Source organism: Malus sylvestris, chromosome 4 (assembly GCF_916048215.2).
Source record: "Malus sylvestris chromosome 4, drMalSylv7.2, whole genome shotgun sequence".
Lineage (NCBI taxonomy): Eukaryota > Viridiplantae > Streptophyta > Magnoliopsida > Rosales > Rosaceae > Malus > Malus sylvestris.
In genome coordinates this window covers 8123391-8135603 of record NC_062263.1, presented here as the reverse complement: position 1 = coordinate 8135603, position 12213 = coordinate 8123391, and the positions used below count along the sequence as shown (strand labels likewise).

At 39.0% G+C, this 12213-nt stretch overlaps 1 pseudogene; it reads left to right on the top strand.

The window, feature by feature from the left end:
* LOC126618089 (thaumatin-like protein) overlaps positions 1-11574 on the top strand; it is a 34875-nt pseudogene extending 23301 nt beyond the window's left edge.
* The last annotated feature ends 639 nt before the right edge of the window (positions 11575-12213 follow it).

Here is a 12213-nt window from a genome sequence, read left to right as displayed (position 1 = left end):
CTACTCTCATACCTTCTCGAGGTATCGGGCCATCCTTGGATGCTTTGCTGTGTACTCCTCTAAGGTTTAGTTGGTGATCAGCTAGGAATTGGAATAGATCACGAGTTTCTTCATTGCTAGGTCTTTCTCCAATCGAATACCTAGTAAGGCTTCATACTCCGATTCATAGTTTGACACTTCGAAGCTTAGAGTGATCGTCTGCTCAAACATCGAACCATCTAGGGTAGTAAGAATTAGGCCTGCTCCTTATCCCTGGTAGTTGGATGATCCGTCGACGTACAAATGCTATAAATCTCTTGCAGGTGGGGCTGGTGCAGCTATGATGTGCTCGACTACCTTTGGGGCGTTTCTGGGCTGAGTTGCTGTACTCGTTGGAACGTCCATCAATTTTCACGCCTTTAACGTTGTGCTTTTGGATTGTGCAGCCTATTGCATTATGACGATAACTGTGTATGCCTGAACGTACGGCTTAAGCTTTCAGGTTGCAACAACTAGTGCTAAAATCAAAGTTTTGATTTTTGGGTATCTAGTTTTCACACTAGAGTTTTTGAATTATGGAGTACAGATGGTTAAGCCCACAACTCCTCTCTATGAAGGTAGAGCTCATTGATACTTCAAATACCGCCTTAGATGCATAGGTCATCTTCTACTTCCTGCTTGGACATTATGGGAGGTGATGTTAGGTACTTTTTCAAGTCCTAGATTGCTTCCTCGCACTTCTCATCCCATTTATCTCTTTATGCCCTCTTGATTACGTTGAAAAAGGGCTTGCATTGGTCGGTGGATCACGAGAAGAAAGGATTGAGTGCAGCAGCTCGCCAGGTCAGACCTTGGATCTCTTTTATAGTAGTGGGGGGCTTCATATCCAGGATCACTCAAATCTTCTTTAGATGTGCATTCGACATGGTCTAACCGCTACTTAGGGTCAAGGAAGATGTGTTCGACGTATTCTTCGAGTTTCCATCTTGATTCATATGCTAGGACATTGTCGACATTGACGCTATCTTCTTGACAAGTTTGGCATGATTTCTATTTGGTGGAGGTAGAATTGTATTTCTGTACTTCAACTGCTACTGTTGGGGTGAAAGACTTATTCTTCGTCTTCTTGAAAACTTGTACAGTGCATCGTCTAGACATGGCCTAGTCGCCTTTGATCTATCTGATTGCTTCTCCCAAGATGTGAAATCAAATCTTCTGATACTCGATCGAGGTCACAACTTTAATCTTCACTGGCCAAAGTCAACCCAATATCCCATTATAGGGAGATGGGTTGCTGACAATCATGAAGGTCTGCGATGAGACAATTGAAGGGCTGGTTACGTCGAACGTGATTGTGCCAATAGCAGTAGATGTGAGTCAATTGAATTCGATCAAGACCTCTGTTTTGCTTTTGATCGTGTTTTCCAGGCCCATCTTCTAGATGACCAATAATTTTAGGATATTGACTGAATTGTCATTGTTCACCATAATTCTATCAATGATGGAGTGGGCCAGTTGAGCAGAAATCACCAAGGCATCGTCGTGAGGAAAGTCTACACCCTCAGTGTCCTTCTCGGTGAAGCCGATGATTGGTCCAGGTACAACATCTATGGTTTGAACCTGAAAGACCGATCTCGCTTGCTAAATATTCTTCTTCTTGTAACTGTTGGTAGCCCCTAGATGCTCAAATTAGGCAAAGATGCCATTGATTTATATCATCTTAGCGGGGGGTTTGGCATCATTGTCTACTTATCGACTTGGTCGGGTAGCTAGCTTGTTGACATACTGGTCGCATTTGCCTTCCTTCACAAGCTTTTCGAAGTACTTCATCCATGTGATGCAGTCGTTGGTTACGTGTCTTCGATTTCTGTGGAATGCGCAATACTTTGTCTGATCCATCTTGAAGATGTCTCCCCTCATGGGTTGCAACATTTTGAACCACAGCTTGTCCTTAGGGTTGTGAATGATCTAATTGATTAGGACTGAGAACTTAGTGTACATCTTGGGCACTGAGCCTCTATTTGCCAAGGATCGATCCCTGCGTCTACTTCTTGGCTTGTTTTTGTCATTAAGAAGTTTATCATTTTCCATCTTCTGAGTTGGCTATGCGTCTTTGTGTGGCTACTCAGGCAGTTTCTGTGAGCCGTTGGCCTTATCCCATAGGGAGTGTTTTTCTACCAAAGCATAAGAATCGACCAGGGTCAAGTTTTTACTTCCTCCTGGATTTGTGCTTGGTAGGGCAACGGTGTCTTCAGCTGCCCCCGGTGTTAACCTGCTAGTCTATGTTGTTCTTTGGTATGTACTGCTCGTCTGCATCACAGTCACGATGTACGTGGTTCATTATGTACTGCTCGCCGTCGTACTTAGCGAGGGCTGCCAGTGGAACTTGAGTTGGACTACTCTTATACTCTTCTCAGTTCGTCATGTGGCTTGCTACTCCAATGCATCATAAGAGGATCTCCTTGTGGGTCTAACCTCGTGTGGACGCTTCGCTTGGAATTTCCCGAATGCTCATCGGAGTGTTGACCCAACCTCGAATGCACACTGACTCGTGAACCAAGTTGGGAATGAATGCTTCTCTATGCCCTGAGGAAGCAGAAAATGTTTTCCCGAAGGCCTAAACGAAAGTGCACACTACCTGAACGCACGGTTAGTGGCGGGCTGAGCAGCTCTTTATCGGGACATCGCTCAAATGAGTCACATTCTTGCACCCTTATCCTGCTTCAGGACACCTCATCTGGGGCCCGCTATGTCTTGATTCGCTCAAGGAGCTGGTTCACTAAGGTGGTATGTTGCGTGAAGGTGTTTGTCAAATTGATGACCCGCTAGGGCATGTGGTGCTCGTCAATTGGATTAGAAGAGTCTGGATAATGGGGTGTCTCCATGTATGGTGGAAGTGTAATGGATTGTATGTACAAGGCTTGAGCCTAGAGCAAACATTCTTGTAGAAAAGTGGGGTGAAAATAACCCTGGGTCGATCGTGGGATCGGTGGTCAGGATCTGGATCGCCGGAGGTGGCCTAAGATTAGAGTAGGCCAAGGGCCGGGTCGCCGAAGCAGGTCACGAGGCGGACCAACCGGGCTGGGTGGTTGGAGTGTGCGCAGGGGAATGTTGGGGTCGTGTGTGAGCTGGCTGACGCTGGGCATGTGCTACGTGCTAGGCCATGGCTTGTTCTTCGCGAGCTTAGGCTCGACTTGTAGTGGGCTGGGCTTAACTGGTATCTAGTTGAGCCTGGGCCGTCTGCCCGTAGGCTTGTAGTGTAACTAGGCTTGCTACTGCAATAGGCTGAGCCTCCTGCCCTGGGCCTCCTGTGGCTACTGTTAATCTTTAGGCCGCCTGCCCGTGGGCCAATAAGTGGACTTGGGCCTTTTGCCAAGGGTTTTGAAGGCTGTAAGGCTATAAGGGCAGTTGTGATGGTATTTGGGCCGTGGCTGCTAGGTCGAGGAGACAGTGGTGGCTTGGCTCCATAGTGGTGGGGCTCCTCCCGCCGTAGCGTTGAGCCTTGAGGATCGTCGGGGCTATGTCCTTGTCTCTACTCTTCGGTCTAAATCCTTGTACGTACAGGGTTCCATTCATCATGATTTTTGAATTTCTACCATTGTATCCTTTCTCCAAGGATTGATCAAGAAACTTTTCTAGGAAAAATTAATTGATACGACGTGTGAGAAATTCAACGCAATAGAAATTCAAGAAACCAAATGCAAGAGGCTTCTTCCAGTATTTGAATCATCTCTCAATGAAAGCACCAATTTGTCAATGCAAATTTTCGTCGTCTCTAGCTTTGACGAAAATGACCTGCAAAACAATAAACACCTTTGATCAAGAACCTAAGTCTCACGCGCCCACGAGGTGGGGGGGAGGTTAGGCCAATGGATCTCCAATGCCTAAGTTAGTTTCCCTGAGAAGAATAAAGTGTTTAATGCTTTTAGGGGGTAGCAAAAGCTTACCGAAAATTGGTAGAATTGGGGTATATATATGGGAGTGGCCGGCCATAGTGTTAAGTGTTGGAATATGATTATGATAACATGGTTTTCACAATATGTGTAATCATATGTGAAGGTATACCATAACATTGGTGTACTAATATACATATGATTGTAGTGAAATAAGTTAATTAATTAATAAAGAAAATAAAATAATATAATTAACTAATTAATTAATTAAAGGATATGAACAGTTATATTCCAACCTGAGAAGTTATAACTTCTCCTGAAGAACACAACTTCTCCAGAAAGGTTACTTGCATATCTATATATTTGTAAATCCCTTTCTGTCAGAAAGAACATTCAATTCTATATTCACTCTGTTCATATCCTTCAAACCATATTGTGATCGATAGTCCAACGACATCCGTTTCCGATCCTGTTTCAATTTCCATCAGTGGTATCAGAGCCTGGTTTTCATGAATCAAGACAATTTGCCCAGTTTTCATCCGAGGATGTCTTAAACAAAATCTGAGACTTCCTCTCCGTCAAGTAACGAATCCAACAACGTTCTTTCTAAGTTTCAACTTGAGAAGCATTTAGGGAAGAGGACGTTGGTGACCAAGGAGAATATTGAATCGATTTTGATCGAAAGTTCGAAATCGTCATCAGAGTATTTTCCTGTACAATCCAAAACTCACAAAAATACCCAATCGTTCAAAATCCCAACCTACAACCCATTTGAACCTAGGCCTGAATTAACCCAACAATTTGAACTTTATTCCCCTACACCGTTTCATTCGACAAAGAACAAAATTCTTTTTGAAAATAAACCATTTCATCATACAAATTCATTTAACAATTATCAGAATTCAGAAAGTTTTTACAGTCCCATTAGGCCCTCAGACAACCCATTTCAATCGGGATTTTTGGCTGCAAAAACCGAATCTACGTAAGAAATTGAAACTACAAGTGCAGATCCATTTCCTACATTTTGGTCACCTAGCCCAAGGGATTTACCTGCACCTTTAAGTCTGATTCGAAGTTACTCTCAGATTACTGCAAATCAGAGACTAAACCAACGTTTTTCGCGCCTTTCTCCTCCTTGGACTCACCGCAGCAACTCACTGACCAATAGCAGACAATTTCGTGGTCGTGTTCTTCCCCCGTGGTCTCGTCGTTCAACCGTGGTCTCGGCTTTTCGTGGTAATACACAACACCGACGGCATCGATATCCTCCAAGAAAACTAGTCTCTGTCGTTCGAGATTATCCGCGGGGCTGCGGAACGAAGCAGAAAGAAGAAACTGTTTATTCCCAGAGAAAGTGCTTCAAAAATAAAGAAGAAGGGGGGAGCATTGCTTTGAAAATAAAAAAGGAGCATTTGTATTTGAGCCTTCACGTGGGGAGCAAATTAAAAATAGGTGTTCTTTTGGTTCTTTGCATTTTGACAGTGCATATAAAAAAGCTAAGTGTTGGTCACAATCACAAAGTCCAGCTTCATGTGGGAAAGCAAGGTGTCTATCACAAAGTTACAATCAAGAAAGTGCATTTAAAGGAGGTTTTGCTTTTGGTAAGGTTTCACGTGGGGAACAAACTAAAGCCAGCAGATTTTTGGGTTCTGAAAGTGATAGGTGTCCATCACAAATTCAAGAAGACAGAATTTTTGAAGTGGGCTCTTCCTCTAAGCAAAATTCGGGACAGCTGCAATTGGAGCCATTTCCTACTCGTTTGGGTGTTACTATCGAACCAAATTCAGGTTTTATTAATCCCGTTTACCCTAATAATTTCACTCATAGAGTTGATTTGTGGAATAATTTGAATAATAGTGACAAAGATCAAAAGTGGAAGCAAGGGTTTAATTTTCGGAATTCTAGAGTCAAAGTGCTTAATTATTTGGATCAACATAATACCCGTTACGGTTTTATATATCCTGATTTGGCACAAAGAGAAATTTCGACTACAAGAAATTTAAGGGGGCCAAGACCATTGAGAATTGAAAGAGAATCCAGTAGTCGAGAAGAGACTGCTTTTGTGCACGAAAATAAAGGAAGGATTGATCACACCTGGCCAAGTAGACAAGTAAGAAATCCACGAGCCTTCTATCGACGTGATCGCCTGAATAAGTACTCGTCTTTCACTGATTGGACAAAGCCTCAGTGAGTGTTTGCGGTCTCTGCTGCTAAGAATAAATAAGTCTCTATTCTATTTTATTTTATTTTGTTTTTTTTAGTCTTTAATTTATTAAGAACATATAGTATTTGTGGCTTGTAATAATTAAAAGTACACTAGTAGTATTTGTATTTGTATTTAAGTTTGTATTAAGTATTGTGTTTGTTTTGTAATTTTCTGAGCTATGGCAACTCAATCTTCCAAATCCGAAGTTTTTAAAATAGAGAGGTTGAATAACGTTAATTGTCGAATATGGAAGAGAAGGATTACTTATCTTTTAACCCATGACAAGACTTTGTACACTATCAAGGACGAGAGACCCCTTGGGCCGTCTCGAGTTTATAATAAATGGGTGGAAGATAATGAATTGGCTAAGGCCACAATCCTCAATTACATGGAAGATAAATTAATACCTCTCTATGAAGAATATGATTCGGCCAAAGAAATCATGGATGTACTTGAAAAGAAGTATGGCCCTAAATCTCAAACATACACTCAGTTATTGCTTGAGAAATACAATGGGACAAAAATGGAGAAAACTGATTCTATGGTTGATCATATTACTAAAATGGAAGTAATGGCAAAAGACTTAGCCAATGCTAGCCATCCAGTTTTTGATAAAATGCAAGTTAGTGTTCTTCTTGGTAGCCTCCCAAATTCTTGGGAAAATGTAGTTACTTCCATGACTTATGGTCAAGTTGAATTAACGATGGATACATTGCCTGCAATGTTGGCTATTGAAGAAGTTCGTAAAAATTATAGGAAAAAGGAAACTGGACAAGGCAGAGCCAACCTTCTCATAGCAGAAGATTCTCAGAAAAACAAGCAACACATGCACAAGCCACATAGTAGTAACAAGCGCTCGAACTTTAAAAAGTTTGGACACCGCAAGCAGAACAAGTTTAAAGGAAAGGAGAGTACATGTTACAATTGTGGAGAGACTGGTAATTATAGGTATAAGTGCCCAAAACAACACAAAAATAACAAAAATCCTAAAGAACTAATTTTGACTATCTCTGAAGCACTCATTGCTGAAGATCAAGAACAATGGTGGATAGATTCAGGAGCAACTCGTCATGTAAGTAAGGACAAAAGTTGCTTCATCAATTTCAAGGAGAAAGCACTAGGAGAACATCGTCTCTACATGGGCAACAATACTTATGTCGATGTTTTAGGTGAAGGAGATTACAAAATCAACAATAGTAAGTCTACCATTGTACTTAAAAATGTTCTGTTTGCACCAAATATAAGAAGGAATCTTGTCTCTGTTTCTATCCTAGAAAAGAAAGGTTTTGAGACAAGGTTCATGAATGGTGCTGTCACTATTGGGAAAAAGGGTTATATTTATGTAAGGGGAATAAGAGTCAATGATATGTACTCAGTTTGTATTAATAAAAGTATTTCTTCCGAGTATGCCTTTGTCTCTACTGTTCAAAACTTGTCATATTTATGGCATTTACGTTTAGGTCACATAAATAAAAATAAAATAATACGCATGAGTAAAAATGGAATGTTGCCTCAAATAAATGCACATGATTTTGATACATGTGAATCATGTATTAAAGGAAAAATGACTAGACAATCATTTTCTTAGCATTGGATTTCTACAAATTTACTTGAGATAGTGCATACAGATTTATGTGGACCTATGAGAACAAAAACCCATAGAGGAATGAAATATTTTGTGACTTTCATCGATGATTATTCCTGTTATGGATATGTCTACTTCTTGCAGCATAAAAATGAAGCCTTAGAAAAATTTAAAGAGTTTAAGGCCGAAGTAGAGAACCAATTGGGAAGATCCATAAAGACCCTTAATAGTGATAGAGGTGGAGAATTTGAAGCCTTTGATGATTTCTGCAAAGAGAATGGTATAAGGCATAATTATACTATGCCTTATACACCGCAACAAAATGGTATCGCAGAAAGAAGAAATCAAACTCTAATGGATATGATGCGATCTATGATGTCTTATGCTGACTTACCTCTACATTTTTTGGGTGAAGCTTTGGCTACTGCAGCATATATATTGAATAAAGTTCATACAAAGGCAAAGCCACTAACTCCATATGAATTATGGCATGGGCGAAAACCCGATTTATCAAACTTAAGAGTTTGGGGTTGTAAAGCGCATGTCCTCATTCCAAAGCCATTAAGAAATAAATTACAAGCAAAGACTTTGGAATGTAAATTCATAGGATATCCTGATAATAGTATCGGATATAGGTTTTATCATCCTAAGAAAGGATTGATCGAAAGTAGAGATGCTACTTTTATTGAAACTACTGATTTGTTTAAACCAATACACGAATTGGAATCTTTGGAAGAAGAAAATTCTCCTAAGGATGATCAAGATTTCCATCTTGATTTAGACTTGTCTCATGATGCTGACATTGACAATGATCAAGTGGGAGACGTTAACATGGGTGATCATATCAATGTCGATCATGACATACACATGGATAATGATCATGATATTATCATGGAAGATATAAATAGTGGGAGAAATGATCAAATCAGTGGGAGTAAAAGAAAAAGGGAACCATCTAGAAGATTGAAAGATCACTTTGTTTTCAATCTTGAGGAGGTAGATCATTCAATGGGAGATCCAGACCCACAGAATTATAAAAAGCAATGGATAGTTTTGAGTCTGAACAATGGCAACAAGCAATGAATGAAGAATTAGATTCCATAAAGAAAAATCAAGTTTGGGAATTGGTTGATCTACCTAATGAAAGAAAGCCCATCGGTTGTAAGTGGGTACTTCGTAAGAAGTACAAATCAGATGGTACCTTGGATAAGTTTAAGGCTCGACTTGTAGCTAAGGGTTATACTCAGAAACCCAGTATAGATTTTGTGGATACTTACTCTCCAGTTGCGAAGTTTACATCCATTCGTATTCTTATGGCAATTGTTGCTAGAATGGATTTAGAACTTCATCAGTTAGATGTCAGAACAGCATTCTTGAATGGAGATTTAAAGGAAGACATCTATATGATTCAACCCGAAGGATATCATGTCAAAGGACATGAAAACAAAGTCTATAAATTAAGAAAGTCATTGTACGGTCTTAAACAATCATCAAGACAATGGTATTTAAAGTTCCACCAAGCCATTATGGAAATGGGTTACAAAATAAATCCATTGGATCATTGTGTTTACTCTTGGAAGTGCCAAGATAATTTTTGTATGTTGTCACTATATGTAGATGACATCTTACTTGCAGGTAACTCTATAGATATGATTGAAAAGACTAAGTCATATCTGGGATCCAAATTTGAAATGAAAGATATGGGAGAAGCATCTTATGTTCTAGGAATTAAAATTACTAGGGATAGAGATGCCAAAACACTCTATTTGGATCAACAAAATTATCTGGATAAAATATTTAAAAGATTTAATATGCAAGATTGCAAGCCAGTGAGTACACCTGTTTGATGTATGCTATGACCAGCACTAGACCTGACATATGTCATGCAGTTGGATTGGTAAGTAGATATCTCCAACCCTGGAAAGCAACATTAGATGGCAGTAAAGAGAATTATTAGATATCTAAAGGGCACCCAAGGTATGAAACTTTGTTTCGGATTAAATGATCTGTATTTAGTTTGTTATTGCGATTTAGATTTCACAAGCGACTTGGATGATAGAAAGTCAACAAGTGGTAACATTGTCTTGTTTGGTGGAACGATTGTTTCTTGGTTAAGTAAGAAACAAGGCTGTGTTGCAAAGTCCACCATGGAAGCAGAATATATATCTTGTAGCACAGCGGTTAGTACTGCAGTATGGGCTAAACGATTTATCAATAATTTAAATATAGGTATACCTAAGGAGCACGTCAATGTGTTTTGTGATAACAAGTCCACCATTTTTCTGATAAAGAGTGGAGCAAAGAGTTCCAAAGGAAAACACATTGATGTTAAATATCACTATGTACAAGATATAGTGGAGAAATGAGAGGTAGAGGTCGACTACATACCCTCCGAAGAGATGGTGGCCGATCCGATAACCAAGGGATTGTCTCTGGAAAAATTCAGAGAGCATGTGACTACAATGGGTTTGCAAAACATGTAGATGTGTTGTAGTGTGAGACGTGCGGCGGGCATCGTTATATGGTTTTAGGGACGCCTAAAACATGGACAAGTAGATGCGACTCTATCTAGTTCTTTAGTACTTGGTCAGTTAAAGATAGAGGGCACTAGCAAGATAACCAGGTTATAATAAATCGTCTTGAAAGTAAAATCCATAATAGGCTTCAAGAAATAATTTATATAACATTGTGGCGTATAGTGCATGACTAAGTCACCATTTGTAACTGGGTATGGATTGTTTTTCCTAGTTACTTGGATATGATGCCATTTTACTAAAGAGTAAAATGTTATCAGATAAAGTGGAATGGTGCGCACCAAGTAAAGAAGCCATATATCTGATGTTACATTGAATTTCTTTACAAGTCATACTCTAGAGAAACAAATCAGAATAGGAAACCATTTATGTCATCATAATCAAGTGGGAGATGTTGGAATATGATTATGATAACATGGTTTTCACAATATGTGTAATCATATGTGAAGGTATACCATAACATTGGTGTACTAATATACATATGATTGTAGTGAAATAAGTTAATTAATTAATAAAGAAAATAATATAATATAATTAATTAAAGGATATGAACAGTTATATTCCAACCTGAGAAGTTATAACTTCTCCTGAAGAACATAACTTCTCCAGAAAGGTTACTTGCATATCTATATATTTGTAAATCTCTTTCTGTCAGAAAGAACATTCAATTCTATATTCACTCTGTTCATATCATTCACACCATATTGTGATCGATAGTCCAACGACATCCGTTTCCGATCCTGTTAATAAACAATTTCCATCATTAAGGTTTTACTCTACACTTGGCGACATTCTATTGGCCAAGGTTTATGAAGAAATATTCTCAAGATATTAAATAACAAATAATATCTTGAGATAATGGAGTAATTATCCCTAATTGATTTAAATTGGGATTAATTGAATGGAGTCAATCTTCAATTGGGAATGTATTAAAGATAAAATTTGGGTAATTAATCTTTATCTTTAATGCTTTGACTTTTCCTTGCCAATGGTAGGTGAGCGGTTGGTAGTCGTATTTAGATGATACGACCTTCAGAGGTGTGAACTGCTTGTAGGAGTATCTGAGGAGCATGCCTATTTATTGAGAGCAATCTTGTCTTTCTTGGGAAAAAAAATCCACATGTCCCCTAGAATTTTTGATATTATTTTAGGCTCCACAATCAACATTGTTGCAATTCTAGGAGCTGCGGCCCTGCAGACATGTCTAGGTTTTTTAAGAGACGGAGTGGGGATGCTTATAGCTACCCTAAGGATGACCCAAGCAGCACATTTACATGCCCTGGCGGGACTAACTATAGGGCTGCTTCTGCCTTGATTGAACCATATATATCTGCTACTTTATGGTATGGTCTGAACAATAAGCTTGTGATGAAATAAAATTAGATTGAGGGTTTTCCCAGCACACGTAATTTGCATTATATATGTAACACAACAAAGTACTTGTAATGTTATCCAAGCAACTACGTAATGTCATCCAAGCAACTATGGCTTCGCAAAGTTGTAATCGTTTTCTTAATTACTTGCTTAATTGGCTTTTAGCTAGATTAGCTTATAGCATATCGAGCCAGCACTCCTCTCAAACCAAAAACCTTCCCAGAATTGAAAGCTGATAGGACCCACTTCGACCTTAACCTGTAGCACAGATAGCAACGGAGGTGGAAGTTTGGGGAAGGAGAAGAAGTATTCTTTAATAAAAAGGCTAATGCTAGGGAGATTAAATTTTTTAAATCAAATGATGTGGTTGTAAATTATTAAATTATTAACTAAGTGTCGATTAACGTGTTTTTTCTTATTGGTGACATGTCTTCCTTTTTTTTTTTTTTTTACAAATTTAGTTTAAAATTTCGATCTTCCTAACATAACCCTTAATAAAATGATAGTTGGCCAATAGGGGTGGATTGGAAAAACTAAAAACCGGAAATCGAAAAAATGCCAACCCGAAAACCAAACCGAAGCTGTCAAACCGAATCTAGTTGGTTCAGTTTCGGTTTTTGAGGTTCGGAAACCGAACCGAAA